Consider the following 14,561-nt stretch of genomic DNA (forward strand, 5'->3'; position numbering starts at 1 on the left):
GTAATTATTCAAATATTTCTAATAAAACAGTGTTAGGGGGCTGAGAGAGAGTGAGTTCGAAATCCTCTTCTCAGACCCTCATTGCTGAACCCTCAACTCTCTTCTCTTCAGTTTTCTTCAAAGACAAAGGGGTCTTTCAGAGACTTCTTGGGAAACTCCTATTTTTTTTTTTTTCGATCAGTAACACTTTCATTAACTCATCAAAAGAAGATTTACAATAGGAAGACAAACACGCTTATCTTCCAAGAGCAACAAAGAACCTCAAGAAAAGAAAAAAAGAAAGAAAACACACTATAGTTACAGCTTAGCCCAAAAAAGTGAATCCCTTTCTACCCCTTGTTTAGCTAAACCGTCAGCTAGGGAATTAGCCAATCTTTTAACCCAAAGTGTCTTAACTTCCATCTCCCGCACCAACCACTTGAATTTCTTCCTCTCATTATTGTACTTCCATAAGCCATTGTGATCTTTAGTCAGCCACCCTATCACCACCTCTGAATCCCCTTCAATTAAGAGTTTCCTAATGTTCAACTCCTTAGCTTTCTGTACTCCTTCCATAACTGCAAAGATCTCAGCTCTAAGGAAGTCACCCACTCCAATTGGGCCTGAGAACATAGCAGAAATGACCCCATTTTCATCCCTAAAAACACCCCCAATCCCCGATTGTCCCAGATTTCCCCTGCTACACCCATCAAGGTTTAGTTTCACGAATCCACTAGGTGGAGGGGTCCAAGCCACACTCATTACTGACTTAGTCTGTGTGCAATTTGCAATTTCACCCCACTTCCTCAACATGTCATCCACAGTGTAATATGTGAAAAGCTCCAAAGATTTCAGCCACTGTACCGGCCTAATATGAATGATAGCCCTTAGATCTGCTACTCCTCTCTGAGCTTCTGAGAATATCCTGGAGTTTCTTTCTTCCCAAAGTGTCCAACATACTGCAGCCCTTAGTCCTCTCCACATTGTCCTTCCCCTTTTTATCCGCCACCTAAAAAGAGAAGGGGAAAAAAGGCCTTGCAAGTCTGATGGGGTATTCCAACTACATCCAAATAAGGACAAAGCCCATTCCCAAATTGACCTCGCAAAATGGCAAGACACCAGTAGGTGAAAACCAGTCTCCCCATCCGCTTTACAAAGAACACACCGCTGAGGTGACAAACAAGTATTGGGTCTCTTCTTTTGGAGTAGATCACCAGTGTTGATTCTTTCCAGATAGGCTTCCCAACAAAAACTACCAACCCTAGGAGGTATTGCTCTGCACCAAACCTCATCAACAGAAAAAGGAGGGAAGGTAGGACTGGTGGACTGACTTAAGACTTTGAAGAAAGAAGCACAAGAAAAAATTCTGTTGGGAGAAGGTGTCCAAATTCCTATACCTGTGCATGACTTGGCCAGATATTGCATATGTTGTCAGTTGTATTAGCAAGTTCATGCATGCTCCCCGAGATACTCATATGGCAGCCGCAGAACGAATCCTGTGTTATTTGAAAGGCTCTCCGGGGAAAGGAATTCTATTTACCAAGCATGGTCATATGAAACTTGAAGCCTATATTGATGCTGACTGGGCTGGAAACATTGATGACAAAAGATCTATTTCAGGGTATTGCAGTTTGGTGGTTGGTAATGTTGTTTCTTGGAGGAGCAAGAAACAATCAGTTGTGGCCCGATCCTCAGCAGAAGTAGAATACAGGGCCATGGCACATGGAGTCTCTGAACTGTTGTGGCTGAGATCATTGATGGAGGAACTTGGGATTGAGCATGACAAATCAATGATATTGTACTATGATAATCAGGCTGCCATCAACATTGCCCACAACCCAGTACAACATGATAGAACTAAGCATATTGAGGTTGATAGACACTTTATTTGAGCAAGAGTCTCTTCGGGTGAAGTGTGTCTTCCCTTCATCACTTCAGAAGGACAGTTGGCAAATTTTCTCACCAAGGGCATTCCCAAGGCAAGGCTTCAACATGACACTGGCAAGCTGGGCATGATTAACATCTATGCTCAGCTTGAGGGGGAGTGTAGAGAAGATGGGCCGAATGGTCCATAGGCTGTTATTCTATGTTATATTTATGTTCTTTTCTGTAATGGGCCTTATTCTGGGCCCATCCTCTTCTATGCTGTGTTTTTTGTAATTTCTTGCCCAACTAAGGGCCTCTCTTGTAATTATTCAAGAATTAACTTAATAAAATAATGTTAGAGTGTCAGAGAGGAGGATTAGTTCGAATATCTCATCCTCTAACCCTCTTTGCCGCCAGCTCTCTCTCTTCATACTTCACCAATCTTTCAGCTCTCTTACCTTTCTTGTTTTTCATCTAATCCTATACAGTCCCATACTTCGAAGAGGTGTTTTCAACTAATAAGAAGTCAAGACAACAAGGTCCAAGAAAGTCCACCACAGCAAATATGGCTTCTCAGGAGAATCAGCCCCCCACTACTACTATGACTCAGACACACTTCTAGTTCTAACCCGAGAGAGGATATTATTAATTCCTTCCGCGACCATTTAGAACTCTATGGTAGAGCAATTCGTCAGATGGACTCTTCTCCTCCTTCAACTTCATTTGCGTCTACATCAGGCAACTCTGCCACAGCTTTCCATGTATCGTCTCATTCCCCCGACTCTCCTTGGATAATTGATTCTAAAGCGTCAAAACATATGACTAGTAAGTCCACTTATTTCTAGACTTACCATCTCCTCTCTGGAAGAGACAAGGTGAGACTAGCTAATGGTTCATATTCTACAATAACTAGTCAAGGAACCATTTCTCTTCCCTTTGGCCTCACCCTGACTAATGTCTTACATGTTCCAAAATTCCCTATTAATTTGTTCTCTGTTAGTAGTATCACTAATTCTTTAAACTGCTCAGTAACCTTTTTCCCTTCTTATTGTGCACTCCAGGATTTGGCCTCGAGAAAGACAATTGGTAGAGAACGTATGGAGGATGGACTCTACATGCTAAGAGAATAAGGCTAGTCTTACAGTCTAAGAGTCGGTCTAGTACGAGTCAGGCCTATTTATGGCACAGTCATCTCGGTCATTTGTCTTTTGAGTCTTTAAAATTGGTGTTTCCGTAGTTATTTAAGTCAGTGTCAGCATCACAGTTTACATGTCAAACTTGTCAATTGAGTAAGCACTTTAGAACTCATTTTTCATCAAAGAATAATAAATCTAAATTTCTTTTCCATATTATTCATTCTGATGTTTGGGGCCCTGTTACTTTACCGTCCCGAGAGTGGCTACAAATATATTATTACCCTTATTGATGATTACTCCAGATACACGTGGATATATCCCATGCGAATCTGGGATGAAGTACTAAAAATTATCCACCACCGAATGATCTTCACCAAATTTCAAACTGAGATCCAAATTTTCCAATCCGATAATGCCAAAGAATATTTTCATAATGATATTGTAGGTTTTCAAGACTACTATTCAGTCTTGACCACTAAGAGATTTCAGGTTCGATGAGAAGAGAAAGTGAAGAAGAAGTAGAAGAAAGAGTGGTGAAAGAGCAGTAGAACACAGATTTTGAGGAGAAGAACAGAATGTCAAATATTCTGCCGCCACCACTTTAAGTTAATATATATAGGTTATGCTAGTTACATAAAAGGACATATCTGCCCTTCGTGTTTACAACATAACTGCTAACAAATAACAAACAATATAAAACTGAAACTAGAAATAACAAAATATCAAAATAACCACAGCTGTAACTAAATACATTCTACCCTACGGACAGAGTGGGACCACAGCTATGGGGCCCACGTCAATGTTCTCTACACTCTCCCTCAAGTTGGGAGTATATGTTCATCATTCCCAACTTGGATAGATCCGCCTCTAGCTTCTTTCTTGACACGGCTTTAGTGAGGATGTCTGCTAGTTGCATACTGGATGTGATGTAAGGGAGGCATACTTCTTGACATGATACCCTCTCTCGCACAACATGGTGGTCAACTTCAATGTGTTTGGTTCTGTCATGCTGTACTGGATTATGTGCTATATTAATGGCGGCTTCATTATCACAGTACAGCAGCAGTGGCTTCTCATACTCAATACCCAACTCCTCAAGTAGAGATCTTAGCCATAGGATTTCAGCAACTCCATTGGCCATTGACCTGTATTCTGCTTCAGCACTTGACCGGGAGACAACACTTTGTTTCTAACTTCTCCAGGAGACAAGGTTTCCTCCCACAAGGGCACAATATCCTGAGGTAGACCTTCTGTCATCAACACTCCCAGCCCAATCTGCATCAGTATAGACCTCCACCTTCATGTGATTGTTGTTCTTGAAAAGTATACCCTTACCTGGGGATCTCTTCAAGTAGGCTAGGATTCTTTCTGCCGCAAGAAGATGTGTGGTTCTAGGAGAATGCATGTACTGGCTGACAACACTAACAGCAAAAGTAATATCTGGCTGAGTGAGGCAGAGATATAGGAGCTTTCCTACCAATTGCTGGAACATAACTTTGTCTTCAAGAAACTCCCCACTCTCGGCACTAATCCTGCGATTCTGTTCAATTGGTGTATCTGCAGGCTTGACACCTAACTTTCCAGTTTCTGCCAACAGGTCTAGGACATATTTCCTCTGAGATATAAAGATCCCCTGTTTGGACCTAGCAACCTCAATACCCAAAAAATACCGGAGTACACCAAGGTCCTTCACCTCAAATTCTTGGTGAAGAAGCTGTTTAAGAGACTCAATCTCATGGCTATCATTCCCTATGACCACAATATCATCAACATATACGGCCAGTAGTGTCAAAGAGGGCTCCACCCTCTTGATGAATAGGGTATGATCTGACTGGGCCTGTACATATCCAAACTTCACAAGTGCTAGTCTGAATCTATCGAACCAAGCCCTAGGTGACTGTTTCAAACCATACAAAGCCTTGTTGAGCCAGCAGACCTTCTTACCTATTTCTACATCATAGAATCCAGGAGGCAAACGCATGTAAACTTCTTCCTGCAGATCTCCATTCAGAAAGGCATTTTTCACGTCCATTTGGTATAAAGGTCAAGTGTGACTTGCTGCAAGGGACAATAGAACTCGAATAGTAGTCATCTTGGCTACCGGTGCAAATGTCTCCAAGTAATCTATGCCATAAGTCTGTGTAAACCCTCTTGCAACTAACCGAGCTTTATACCTCTCAATAGATCCATCTGCATTATGCTTCACCGTAAATACCCATCTACATCCAACTGGTTTCTTTCCTTTTGGTAAATCAACTACCTCCCAGGTGATGTTTTTCAACAGGGCATCCATCTCAACTTGCACTGCATCTTTCCATTCAAGGACGGATAGGGCTTCTTGCACTGTTCTTGGAATAGGGACATTGGAAATGAAGCTAAGGTAGGACCTGTAGGTAGAAGATAGGCGATCATAGGATAAAAAATGGGAAATACAGTGGGTTGCGGATGTGGTACAATGTCGTTTCCCTTTACGGACTGCAATTGGAAGGTCAAGATCATCTGTAGGGGAAGTCTCTATGGGCATTGGGACTGAAGTATCTGGACCTGGAGCTGCAAATGAGATTGGAGCTGGTCTGAATTGCTGATGATCAGGATCAACCTGCCTGCACCGCTTGTGATAAACCCTCAACTCCTGATCCCTCTGACCACCCTCACCATTGCAACTCTCATCACCCAATGGAATAGGTAAAGGAACTGCCCCACTCTCACTGCTCTCCCCCTGAAGACAAGAACTCAAACCCCCACTCTCACTACTCTCCCCCTAAGGGGCAACCCGAGGATAATAGAGTGTCCCCTCAAGGAAAGTGACATCCATGGAGACAAACTTCCTCCCGAAGACAGGATCATAACAGCAATAACCCTTTTGAGTTTGTGCATAACCAAGGAATATGCATTTGGAGGCTTTGGGTTCGAACTTGGAGGGATGGGGTCCGAGAAGCTGAACAAAGCAAGTGCAACCGAATGTCTTAAGGGGAATAGAAAACAAGTCCTCACGTGGGTGTAGAAGCGAAAAAGGAGATCGCATATCATAGACCCTGGAAGGGACCCGATTAAAAAGGTATACTGCCGTGAGGATAGCATCCCCCCAGAAGCGAATAGGGACATTGGAAGTAAACATGAGGCTTCTAGCCACTTCCAAAATGTGCCTATTCTTCCTCTCGGCAACTCCATTCTGCTGAGGTGTATGAGGGCAAGAGCTCTGGTGGATAACCCCATGATGAAGAAGATAAGATGTCAATGATTTAGCAAAGTATTCCTTTGCATTATCAGATCTGAGAACTTTGATTTTGGCATCAAACTGGGTTAGGATCATTTGGTGAAAATTTTGGGTCAAGGAAGGTACCTCATCTCGTGAACGCATGAGATAAACCCAAGAAAAACGGGTATGGTCATCAACAAATAACAAAAAATATTTGTACCCACCCATGGAAGGGATATGATAAGGCCCCCAAACGTCAATATGCACAATATCAAAAGAATTATCACTCCTTTTATTACTCAATAAATAAAGCTTTCTACAATGCTTAGCAAACTCACAACTTTCACACTGTAGCTGAGACAACTTAATAGACTCAAATAAAGTAGGAAACAAACTCTGTAAAGATCGAAAAGACAAATGACCTAATCGGTTATGCCAAAGCATAACCGGACTCACACTCTGAGAAACAAAAGACAACTTCTCTACTGACTCTCCCTGACGGAACCGCTCCCCGAGCAGATAGATCCCATTCGTCTCACGGCCAGTCCCAATCACCTTCTGCGTCTCCAAGTCCTGAAAAACACATCGGTCAGGGAAGAAGGTTACTGAGCAGTTCATATGCTTGGTAATACTACTAACTGAAAGAAGGTTAGTATCAAGCTTAGGAACATGCAAAACAGATGATAGGGAGATAGTATTTGAAAGCTTGATGTCACCCTTCCCAGAAATAGGAACCAGGGAGCCATCAGCAATAGATACCTTATCCCTACCAGAAGACAAATGGTAAGTACTAAACAATGAAGGCAAGCTAGTCATGTGATCAGATGCACCTGAGTCTATTACCCAACAAGGTTCAGTAGTACCTGGAGCTGAGGCATGATAGGCTGAAGCTCGAGTACCTGAATGGGCAAAGGCAGATGTGACAGGGGCTGATGGAGACTGCGGTGGCTGAGTTGAATTTCCAACCTCCTTTTCTAGCTGTATTAGGGCAGCCCGAACTGCAGCTAAGGTCTCCAAAGATGTTCCTTTTGTGCCAAATGAGGATGTTGAATCAGTGTTCATGGCTACATGAGCAGTGCCCTTCTTGTTTCTTAACTTCCCAGGAACCAAGTGGGGATGCAGTTTCCAACATGTCTCTTTTGTATGTTTGGGTTTGTTACAATGTTCACATACTACATCCTTCTTGTCTTCCTTCCTCCTGTCCTTCTCTGAATCACCCCCTGATTTTGGTGTAGCCGCTACAAAGGCTGATGTGGGTTGCATCATAACCTTCCTTATGGTCTCTTCACTGTGTACAAATGAGTAAGCCTGAGAGAGAGTCACACTGTCTCTAGTCAAAATCTGCTGCCTCACAATATCATATTCTGAGTTCAGTCCCGCCAGGAACTCAAACACTATGTTTGTCTCGATGTGCTTTCTATGGGTCTGAGCATCTTTGGGACTCTCCCACTCAAGAGTCTCTAAGTGATCAATCTCGTGCCACAGGGACTTCAAGGTAGAGAAGTAGACCGACACCAGTTTCTCTCCTTGTTTAAGGGTGTTCACTTCACATTTCAATTCATATGCTCTGGCAACATTAAGGGGTTGGGAGTAAGTTTCTTTCATAACATTCCATATCTCCTTAGTTGTCTTTGCCCACAAATAATTCCGGCTAATATGAGGCTGCATAGAATTACACAGACATGTCATAACCAAGTAGTTTTCTTGCATCCACTTGGTATATGTCGGGTCTCCCTTGGAAGGTTCTTTCATATCTCCCAGGAAGTACCCTAATTTACCTCTTCCACCAATAGCCATCATGGCTGATTGGGCCCATTCCAAATAGTTTGATCCATCAAACTTTACGATCGTAATCTGACCACCCATCTCAGAAATACCACCATAACTGATGTTCCCAAGACTGCCTTCTGCCTGAATTTTAGACTCCATTTCTGTCAAGTCTCAAAATAGCACTTGAATCACCAATCACAATCAAAACAGTATAGGCCTGATCTGTATTCTCAGTGCATGTGCACAAAACTGAAATAATTCTGATCTGAAACCAACTAGCCAACACAGCAGTAGTTGTTTGTAGATCTCTAACTCCCTTAGAACTCTGAGAACAGCTTTAAAAAAACTGATATGCTAGGGAAAGTTAGGGTTTTAATCAGTCCTGAAAGGAAGCAATTCAGCCGCACAGTCCAAACTATATAGATGAGCTTGCAGTAGGGTTTTAATCAGTCCTGAAAGGAAGCAATTCAGTCGCACAGTCCAAACTGTATAGATGAGCTTGCAGTAGGGTTAATAAGAAACCCTAGAATTTGATCAGACCTACCAATAAACTTAAGAGTAGCTCTAGGTAGATCACAGGGTTCAGTCAAACACTAGGGCTTGCCGCAGATCACTTTCAAACCCTAGAGTAGAGAGAAACACAGTTCGGCTAGGATTTGCTGTAAAACCCTAGTGAATCGAAGAGAGAAAGAACTAGAATGGTTCGGCCTTCCCCTCCAGATAGGTCCAACCTATCTTCTCTGATAGAGCTTCTCTTAAAAGGTAAACAACTTACAAGGAAAAATTAGTTCGCTGCCTTCTAGGGTTACCTGAACCCTAGTCTTCTTTGATCCTTCCTGACCACCAACACTCTGGCAACCCTAGCAAGTTTCCAACAGCTACTAGCACCTCTGGCGATCTCCAAGAATCAGTCTGCGAACTCCTCCTTTTCAGCTTTCAGTCCTAGGGAATTCTCATGTGGTCGGCTGGTATTAGACTCACATGAAAAACCCTAACTTGGCTCTGATACCATGTAGGTTTTCAAGACTGCTATTCAGTCTTGACCACTAAGAGATTTCAGGTTCGATGAGAAGAGAAAGTGAAGAAGAAGTAGAAGAAAGAGTGGTGAAAGAGCAATAGAACAAAGATTTTGAGGAGAAGAACAGAATGTCAAATATTCTGTCGCCGCCACTTTAAGTTAATATATATAGGTTATGCTAGTTACATGAAAGGACATATCTGCCCTTGGTGTTTACATCATAACTGCTAACAAATAACAAACAATATAAAACTAAAACTAGAAATAACAGAATAGAAAAATAACCACAGTTGTGACTAAATACATTCTACCCTACGGACAGAGTGAGACCACAGCTGTGGGGCCCACATCAATGTTCTCTATAGATATCACGAAATTCTTTGCTTTGCATGGATCACTTCACCATAGTTCATGTGTCTGAACACCACAACAAAATGATGCTGAAAGAAAAACCGACACCTTTTTGAAGTGGCCAGGGGTTTACTCATTCATATGAATGTCCCGAAACGTTTTTGGCTTGAAGCTATCCTTTGTGCTACCTATCTCATTAACCGTATGCCCTCTCGCTGGTTAGAGTGCAAAGCCCCACATCAGCTTCTTTTTCCTAAGACTCCTCTTCTTTCTATTCCTCCCCGTGTGCTTGGTTGTCGTTGCTTTGTTCAAAATCCGATGCCCAACTGTGGAAAATTGGATCCTCGTGCTATTCCTTGCATCTTCTTGGGGTACTCCCTCACTCAAAAGGGGTACTGATGCTTTGATTCCGTCTCTCGGAGATATTATGTTTCTATGGATGTCTCTTTTTTTGAGAGTGAGCCTTTCTTCCCTGTTTCTCCTCAGGGGGAGTGTAGGAATGAGGAGAAACTGGTTCAGCTACCTCCTCTTCCTGACCCTCCTCCCTTTCGTGTTCTCTTTTGACGTCACAAAGGCCAACCAAGTTCAAGAGCTGTGGAGCATCCAGAAGTTGTACCACCAATGCCATCAAACTCTCCGGGGGTGGATCCTTCCTAACCAGGTACCTTGGTTCCCATTGATGTTCCTGACCCTATTGCCATTGATACCTCTATTGCTAATGACCTTGACCTTCCTATTGCTCACTGGAAAGGTGTTAGGTCTTGCACCACTAAACACCCCATGTCCCACTTTGTTTCCTATGAGAACATTTCACCTTCCTTTCAGGCCTTTCTCTCTTCCATTGGCAGTGTTCCTATTCCTAAGAATGTGGCAGAAGCTCTTTTAATACCTAAATGGACAGATGCTATAAAGAAAGAGATTAATGCTTTACATAAAAATGGCGCATGGGAACTTGTAGATCTTCCTAAGGGGAAGGAACCAGTTGGGTATAAATGGGTTTTCATAGTAAAACATAGAGTTGATGGCACAATGGAGCAGTATAAAGCTCGTTTAGTGGCAAAGGGGTTTGCACAAGTGTATGGAGTGGATTATGCAGAAACTTTTGCACCCGTTGCTAAGATGAACTCCATTAGAGTTCTTTTCTCCTCAGCTTCTAATCTTGACTGGGACCTTCATCAACTTGACATTAAGAATGCATTCTTAAATGGTGACCTTGAAGAGGAAGTATACATGGTACAACCCCCTGGTTTCCGAGCTCAAGTTAATGAACAAAAAGTGTGCAGGTTAAAAAAATCATTATATGGCCTAAAACAATCACCAAGAGCCTAGTTCAGTAGGTTCCATGTAGCAGTTCAGCAAAGAGGATACAAGCAGTGTCAATCTAATCACGCATTGTTTGTGAAAAGAGGGGAAAGAAAGATTGCAGCACTGATAGTATATGTTATGATATAGTTATCACTGGTGATTGGAATGATGAAATTCAAAAGTTGAAGAATTTCCTTGCTACCCAGTTTGAAGTGAAGGATGTAGGTCCTCTAAGGTACTTCCTTGGGATTGAAGTGGCCCGCTCACAAAAGGGTATCTTCATTTTCCAAAGAAAGTATGTCCTAGATCTACTCCAGGATACAAGAAAATTGGGAGTAAAGCATGTTGATTCCCCTATTGATCCTAACTACAAATTAGGAGACTGTCAAGGTGAACCCATTGAGGATGTGAAACAGTTTCAGACTTGTAGGAAGACTGCTATATCTTTCTATTACTCGACCAGACATTGCTTATGCAGTGAGTATTCTTACTCAGTTCATGCATACCCCTAAGACTACCCACCTTGAAGCAGCAGAAAGAGTTCTCAAATATCTTAAGAAGTTCCCATGTGTAGGCGTGTTGTTTCAAAAGCACGGGCATTTGAAAGTTGAAGTGTATACTGATGCAGATTAGGCAGGACCCTTGAATGATAGGAAATCAACCAGTGGCTATTGTACCATTATAGGATGGAACCTAGTTACCTAGAGAAGCAAAAAGCAGAATGTGGTAGCTAGGTCTAGTGCTGAAGTTGAATATCAGGCAATGTCTCATGGAGCAACTGAAATTATGTGGCTAAAAAATTTGTTGAGTTGGGTTTTCCAGTCGATGGACCTATGACTCTTTACTATGATAACAAGGCAGCCATAAACATCGTTGCTAATCCTGCGCTGCATGATTGAACTAAGCATATCGAAGTTGACAAACATTTCATTAGAGAAAAGGCTGTCACAGGGGAAGTGTGTGCTCCCTATGTCAGTTCTAATGACCAACTTGCAGACGTCTTCACAAAAGGGTTACATCACTTGCAACATTATGATTTATGTGACAAGTTGGACATGATTGATATCTATGTCCCAACTTGAGGGGAAGTGTTGAAAGGTTATTATTCTATAAGTTTAGTACCACAGGGGTACTTTGGTACTTTCAACATCTTTTATTTTAAGTTCTATCGCCCTAGTATAAATAATAAAAAGCTAGCGCCGCCAGCATCTCTCTTCTCTCTTCTCTCTTCCTTTCATCCTTCTTCTCTTCTGGACAACAGAGCTAATGCAAGAAGCAAGTGATCAGATAGTTAATGAAATATTCCAACTTTTCAATGTAGTTTTGTTTTGTAGACAAAAGAAGTTTTTTGGTCATTTTTCATATGTTGTTTGTAAAATCTGGACAACTTAGCATAGGAAGGAGCTTGCCTGACCCCAGTGTCTACTTTGCATCTTCAGAAGAAATAAATAAGAAAAGAGAGGGCATACTTCACAATATTCAAATTTCTTCTATTCTATTTATTCAATCTATACAAGAAAGAGAAGGGAATCAATCTAACCTAAACACCTCCATTTGTTTTGATGGTTTCTGATGGAAAAGAGATCCCTTTTGCAGTTGCTTGTGCTCTAGCAAGGATGGCTTTTGCTTCTCCTAATGGTTTAAAGAATAGACTTGCCAAAGAACCAAAGCATGACAATTTTGATATATTATTACAGCTTTCACCACTATCATTATCCAAAGCCTTTCCCCAACAGGTGGGGTTGACTAAAAAACAGTAAAACACTATTAATTATAAAGATATAATTGTTCTCATATTTGAGTAATAAAACTACTTGATCTTGTTACCAATTAAAAAAACTATACATAGTACAATTAAACAAAGCATAAAAATATTTAAAAAAAAAAAAAGCAATCCAATTAAACATTTTAACTCCTAAGCAGGTACATTCTACAAAACCGGTATCATTCAGACCAAGGCATTCCTAAATAATGAACCAAGTGGAGCAATGATAATAGAAGTCCAGAACTAGGGTACTGGTACAAAATATTCTCTAATTCAAATCTTAATGTTGAAATGGGTTAGCACTCCTTTTCCAATAATAATTCACTGTTGCCTTTGAGCTTTCATCAATAAGGCATCTCATCAAACACAGACATGTCATCCCCATAAAAAGTCATCTGTGCCACTTTCCTTTCATTTGTATCCAAGATTTTTTTTTTCTCGAGTAAATCAACATGTCCTTTGTATTTCATTCTTCTCTATCTTTTTTCTTGCAATTAGAATATTAGATTTGGTTATGAGAAATTAGTAGTTTACCATTATCTATTTATTGCTACGTGGAGTTATGAATATTGAAACATCAGTCCTAAAGTACAGAGCTTCCAAAGCTGGTGATAGACAGCAAGTCCAGAAAGGATTATCCAATTCAAAGAATACATACAGGATAATATTCTCATGAAATTCCCAATTTGAAAATAGGTTTGCTTATCATTACCACCATCTTCTGGTCAATTATGCAGAACTTTTCTAAAACATAAATCCAAGGTCTGTACTGCCCATATGGACTTCAGCTCAATTTACAAGAAAGCAAAATTTGCATATATATGCAAGGCTAAAAAGATGGATAAAGCTGACTAATTTACCTCATTCTCTATATCCGTCATGTGGCTTCTGCCTATAAGATCAATGAAGTTCGTTCCCAATCTGCAACATTACTGTTTGCCTGCCTTTCTCCTGTTAAATTGAAAATAAGATCATCTTCATCATCAGAAATGCTAGATAATTGAGAGATGAGGAGTTTCACCAAATATCAGTTCTAATCCTTAGAGAATGTTAAATGGTCTTCTTGATCAGAGTTTTATGGCTGTTGATGGTTGTAAAGGCTTCTTGAAGGAATAAGAGAGAAAATACCCAGAATCACTCACAGGGTGCCTAGAATCACTCTAGTGCATGGGAATCACTCACCATAGCTAGCATAAGCTGAAGAAAACTCAATATAATTCATTGCCTTTGTGAAAAACATCCATACATATTTATAGACTCTAAACTCATAATAATCCTAGGAGTCAAACTGTTAGACTCATAATAGTCTTAGGAGTAAAATTGTTAGACTCAATAATCCTATTAGGATTCAAACTAAGTTGTCATATCCTATTTCAATTCAAAGATGACTCAATAACTCTAATCCTACTTATGCAATGACTCTGAAATTTTAAACATAAACAAACTATAACTAGACAATTTAAACAGTCATTGGACCCCACAGAAAATTGCAAAAATGACAAAAATGCCCCTACTGTCCAAAAATACAGAAATACATAAAATTCCAATTTTGACTCTTCAGCTCCTGCATCACATAATCATGCAAGCCACTACCCCATAATTTTTTTAATCATTAAAAAAATTAGAGGAGCTTTATAAATCAAATAAAACAAAAGATGAAAAGAATACAAACAATAAAAAAATGCAAAAGATTTATCAAAAAAAAAGCAAATGCAAAAGAACAAATAATTTAACTTGAAAAGAAAAAGATTAGGGACAAACAGAAGACCTGATTTAAAAACTTAAGCTCGTTATCTATGTTCTGCTTCTTGTATCTCTACGGCTGCTCTCACTCCAGAGAAAGAGACGTATCCCCTGGAAAGAATACGACCATAAATATGTACAATCTGCTAGGAGGAAAAAAAAATCCAATAGAAGGAATATAGATTGTACCTTACTTATAACATAGACACTTCAGATCCAATTTGTGGCAGCCTCATTGATTGATTTCTGCAACAGCAACGTGTGCAACAATTATTAACATAATTAGAGATGAATCTGAAGGACAACTTTACCAGAGATGTATGTTGTAGAAAATACAACCATCTAGACAGGACCATCAATGAATAATATTAGCTGGTCAGATCAACAGCAAAGAAGGAAAGAGTCTCGTTCTAATTGCTCTTCATTAAT

The 14,561-nt window shown here is 40.5% G+C and overlaps 1 protein-coding gene across 6 annotated transcripts in view; it reads right to left on the reverse strand.

The window, feature by feature from the left end:
- LOC104601464 (Tetratricopeptide repeat (TPR)-like superfamily protein) overlaps nt 1–14,561 on the reverse strand; it is a 49,402-nt gene that overhangs the window by 16,317 nt on the left and 18,524 nt on the right. For 2 of the 6 annotated variants that reach the window (XM_088898352.1, XM_010264805.3), the window contains exons 2-5: nt 14,322–14,378; nt 14,158–14,243; nt 13,250–13,340; nt 12,165–12,276 (exon numbers count right to left, since the gene is read on the reverse strand). The gene's annotated coding sequence lies outside the window, so the exon portion shown is untranslated. The remainder of the gene's footprint in view (nt 1–12,164; nt 12,277–13,249; nt 13,341–14,157; nt 14,244–14,321; nt 14,379–14,561) is intronic. The other 4 variants (XM_010264804.3, XM_010264803.3, XM_088898351.1 and 1 more) reach the window with 3 other exon arrangements.

The sequence above is a fragment of the Nelumbo nucifera genome, chromosome 2 (assembly GCF_055504915.1).
Source record: "Nelumbo nucifera cultivar China Antique chromosome 2, China Antique-T2T, whole genome shotgun sequence".
Lineage (NCBI taxonomy): Eukaryota > Viridiplantae > Streptophyta > Magnoliopsida > Proteales > Nelumbonaceae > Nelumbo > Nelumbo nucifera.